The following is a 5,331-nucleotide window of genomic DNA, read 5'->3' as shown; positions in this document are numbered from 1 at the left end:
CACAGGGTATTTTAAATGCTGGTATTTTAACTCTTTGCATGCACATATTTTACCACCAGCATTTTTTCAAAGTTTGCAGTAATATTTTTGTGTGTGTATTTTTCCCACACACACCTACTTTATGTATGAATTTACAGCTCCTGGTATATGCCGCTGTCACACGACACCCCATAATGTGTTCAGCAACATCTCCTGAGTGCAGTGATACCCCACATGCATGGGTGTGTCATTTTTTGGGGGAACTAAAAGGCCACATTTGGTACGTGTGCATTTTTCTAATTGGAAATTAGATGTGTGGCCATCCTTCCCCCCGTGTTAATTGGGACGTTGTTGAACCTGGCCCATTCAATTTACCCCATCAAATCATACATTTTTTAAAAGTAGACACCCCACGGGCATTTAATATGCCAGTATTTTAACTCTTTCCATGCGAGAATTGTTTTAAGCTAATATGCTAATTTTAGGACTTGCTCACAAAAATATATTTTTTATATATATATATATATATTTTTTTTATTATTTTTTTTTAAAAAAAATTTAACATTTTTTTTCAACTTGGAGGTTCCCCTGATAGTGACATCAGTGGGAAATGATTTTTACATTTTACTGTTTTTTACTATTTTTTTCTAATTATTATTAATTTTATTTTATTTTTTAATTTATTTTTACTAATCACACTGTGATTAGAAAGCTGGGCTCCATTGACTTGCATGGTGAATGCAGTACCTGTATTCAACCTGCAAGTGGAGCCAAAGTTCTCTAGATGGTCTGGACCATCTAGCGAACTTTTAAAATTTGTGGTTCCTGTTACAGGACGGCGGCCATCTTCCTTGATGGCGAAGATTGCCGGCAGCTGCGGCTGTGACCGCTCTCCGGAGCGGTCACAGCCCATCAAAAGGTTAGTGTTTGGTGTCGCTGGATGCCTCCTGATCGAGGCATTCCAGCGACACCATTTAAGTTTAGGAGGCGATCGTCGATCGCCTCCTAAACGCTTTTAAAACGGGCGTCCGCCGCCATACAAAGTATGGCGGATGTTGACGCCCCGTGGAGGGGCCAGAGATGGCCCCTTCGTGCCGATCGCGGCGTTGCTGAATGCCTCGAGGTCGGGGCATTCAGCAACGCTTTTTGGGTGCAGAAAGCGATAGTAGATCGCTTTCTGCACCCGTTTAAAGACGTGCCGGTCCTGGCACGTCAATTGTCGTAAAGCACATGCTTTTCCGTGCCGTGCCAGGACCGGCAATTGTCATTAAGGGGTTAAAGAGCAGGAGCCATCTAAGGCTGCTTCCAGATCTGGGGGACCTACTTATTACAGACATGATGTGATTATGTTTTATCCTTTTGTCAATGCAATGTCACAACATACTGACCTGGATAGACAGGGTGTCACGAAACTTCCAATCCAGCATAGAAATGTGACATCTACCTGGATGAAGAGCCTCCCACCTTGTTTACATGGTTTCTGGTATGCTGAAAGCTGAACCCATTCAACTCAGCAGGGAAAAGTGCAGTATATAATCAAGCTTATACAAGCTTTATTAACTAAGTAGGAGATGGCCGATGCGTTTCAAGCTACGGATTCAAATCACAGACTTGATGTGATACGAAAGTGCCGACACTGGTAGGTTTCTCCTACAAAGACGTATTGAAGACACATATCAATGCCATTAGCCTTTCAGAGGATCGCAGTTGGTAAATTCAAATACAGTTATTAAAAAGACATATTATATCTGCAAATTGTAAATACCGTAATCAGCAAAACCTTCCAGGATGCTATTTCTGGCACCTTATCTTTTGATTTCTATTAAGCACCCCTTCTGTGATAATCAAAATATGTTGGATCCTAAAAGGGCCTCCAGAATTTCACTCTTCGGATTCATATAATGTATTTTTAGCAGTTATTTTAACCCCTTAAGGACCGGGCTCCTTTTTTCTTTTTGTACCCTGTGGGACCGAGGCTGTTTTAACACTTTTGTGGTGCTTGTGTTCAGCTGTAATTTTCTCCTCACCCATTTAGTGTACCCACATAAGTTATATATTGTTTTTTTCAGGACAACATGGTGACATTTAAAAAAAAAACATTTTATGACTTATTTGAAAACTCTTTTACTCACCTAAAAAAGCAAGTAAAAAAACTAGCTAAATAGATTCTACTACTTGTCCTGAGTTTAGAAATACCCAATGTTTTTATGTTTTTTGCTGTTTTTTGTAAGTTATACAAGTAGCGCTTTATGATTTCCAAACCTTTTTTAACAAATCTGGTCAGTCTGCCTCTATCTCCTCTTTGGAACATCTTTGAAGCCGGTTAACTCAATTTAACCCATTCAAACCATGTATTTTTTTAAAACTAGACACCCCAGGGTATTTCAAGTGCTGTTATTTTAACCCTTTCCATGCACCAATTATACAACCACACTGTCAAACTTTGTAATAGTAATTCTTTTTATTTATTTTTTTTTCACACAAATTGTAATTTAGTTATAGATAAACAGGTTCTGGTATATGTCACTGTCAAACAACACCCCAATGTGTGTTCAGGAACATCTCCTGAGTGCAGTGATACCCCACATGCATGGGTTTGTCGTGTTTGAGATTTAAAATGCCACATTTGGGAAGTGCGCTTTTTTTCCTCCATTTTGGTAAGTCTGTACCTATGCCCTATCTTTGAGGTCGGCCACTCCAATTTACCCCATCAGGCCATTTTGTTTTATATTAGACACCCCTTGGGTATTTGAAGTGCTTTTATTTTAACTCTATGTTGAGATTTTTGAGAAATTTTAGCACTTGCTCAAAATAATAAACTTTATTTATTTATTTATTTATTTTTTACACATTTTGCTGGTACTGGATGGTTCCTCTGGTGACATCACTGCATAATTATTTTTAAATGTTAGCACATTTAAAAAAAAAAAAAAAAAAAAAATTCAATTTTTTTTTGAATATTTTACTAATCACATTGTGATTAGAAAGCTGGGCTCCATTGACTTGCATGGTTGAATGCAGTACCTGTATTCAACCTGCAAGTGGAGCCAGAGTTCTCTAGAGGGTCTGGAGACCATTTAGCGAACTTTTTCAACTTGATTGTTTTTATTACAGGGCGGCCACCATCTTGCTGATGGTGAAGATCACCGGCAGTGGCGGCTGCGACCACTCTCCGGAGCGGTCACAGCCCGTCTTGAGGTAAGTGTTTGGTGTCCCTGAATGCCTCCTGATCGGGGCATTCCAGCGTTGATCGCCTCCTAAACACTTTTAAAACGGGCAGATGTTGGCCCCCCGATGCCAAACTCGGCGGTACTGAATGCCTTGACATCGAGGCATTACAGCAACGCCGTTTAAGCAAAGAAAGTGATCGTTGATCACTTTCTAAGCTTATTTAATTTAGTGACGATTCAGGACCATCAAAGGTCGTTAAGTGACCGTTTTTGTGTGACGGTCCTGAACCGGCAAAGGTCGCGAAGGGGTTAAGGCAGTGCTGTAGTTGTTTACACACAATTCCAAACAGAACGCCGTAGAATATTTGTAAAATGCCAAAACACGCTGCTGTGAACTTCTTACGGCTGACAGACATTTGTGGGTGTTGTAGATCCCCAACCTGTATGCACATGTTCCAAGAGCTTGGGTTTTTTGGCTGAACAATGTAAAAAATAAACGTAAGAACTACTAATTAGGCAAAGCTACTGTCTTGGAGACCACTGCAAAAAAAAAAAGGGTCAGGCACAGATTTCCACAGAATTCAAAACGGAATTGTAACATTAGTCAATACCTATGACCTATCTGCTGCTGTACATCACTGCCATTGACGTCATGACGTCATGTAGTACCAGATGACCTCCTGCAGTGTGCTGCAAATCCATGCACAAAATCCTACCTATACCTGTTACGCAACCAAAGCTAAAGATTTCAATGTAAACAGAGGGCAGGTAAATTCTGGATTTGTACTCCTTTGAGTGCTACAACAGTTATATACGCACTTTCTACTTAAAGCCTCCACAACTGAAACAGAAGGACTGTGCTGTTTTCAGCAGATCTATGTTAAAAATTCAATGTGATGCAAATAAACAAAGATGAAAATTGTCTAAACATGGGAGTAGTCTCACTCTACTACGTGGTCCGCAGACATAGCATAACAAAGCATTTATGCAGCGAGCATCATAAATAGAATATATATTCTTGACAAATAAAGTAAAGTATTATGTAGATGCGGATATAATCTTTTCTAGCATACAATAAAAAGATGAAGTGTAATCTGTACAGTAACAGAAATGTATCTACTATAATACAAAGATCTAGAATACTGCAATTTGACTTCGGCATGAAAAAGAAAAAAAAAAAGTAAATTTTCTTTGAAATTATATGTTTTACATATCGGGACATATCTGTTCCTTAGCAGGCCTAAATTAAGTAAAAACAATGAGATGAAAAACCCATGACATATTACACCACGATTTATGCAACAAAAATAAAGCAAAAATGGAGAAACCATATGTATAAAACTAAGTACATCCTTGCTTTCATAGGAATTAGGATACTTGTATTTACCTGTTTAGACCTGCTAAGGAATAGATGATTTTTGTTATGTCTTAATAGCTAAAACCATAGAATTCAAAGAGGGTATACGTTTTTTTTTTGGCACACAACTGTATTTAACAGTACAGCCATCCACCTTTGGCCTTCCACTGCCAAATGCCCCTGTTACATTTCAAGAAGAGGTACCTAATATCTTGTTGGTTATGTTATTCAATCTTGCTCTTTTAATGACGCTCTATTCCTTTTATGTAAGCAGCAGCGCTACAAATACTTGAGGACGGCCAAGTATTATGGAAGCTGTGGTCCAGCAACAGCCAGGCTGCACAGTCTGTAGTAACATTTAAAAAAAAAAAAAGGGGGTGATGAAGAGATTGAGAAAGGACTATTACATAGATACCAGGAACAAAAGCATATAGGGGAACTGCAGTTCAATTGTAGGAGCAATGTTTTCTAGCACTCAATAAGGGGTGAAAGGGGAAGCATTTTCCAGAAAACCATACAACAACAAAAAGGATCTGTGTGCTGGGAATCTGAAAGGGGGCTGGCTCAGGATATATGCCTTTGTATACACAGAGCAGCCTATAAGGAGCAGTTAGCGTGGAGATCAAAAAAGAAACAGAAAACGCTAGGCTGCAGTCTAGACAGAAAAAAATAAAAAAAAAATAAAAAGGAACCCGAGTTACATGTGGTTAGGCTAAAATATAGGGAAAGAGTTACAATGTGGGCCATAAAATTATTTTGGTGTGTCACTATAAGGCAATCTTCTTTAAAATTATTTTTAGCTCACTATATTCTAGAGTGTTAGCT

Source organism: Sceloporus occidentalis, unplaced genomic scaffold (genome assembly GCF_023333645.1).
Source record: "Sceloporus occidentalis isolate IW3139 unplaced genomic scaffold, rSceOcc1.0.p SCAF_37, whole genome shotgun sequence".
In the NCBI taxonomy this organism is placed as follows: domain Eukaryota; kingdom Metazoa; phylum Chordata; class Lepidosauria; order Squamata; family Phrynosomatidae; genus Sceloporus; species Sceloporus occidentalis.
Note: the sequence above shows the minus strand (reverse complement) of the source record.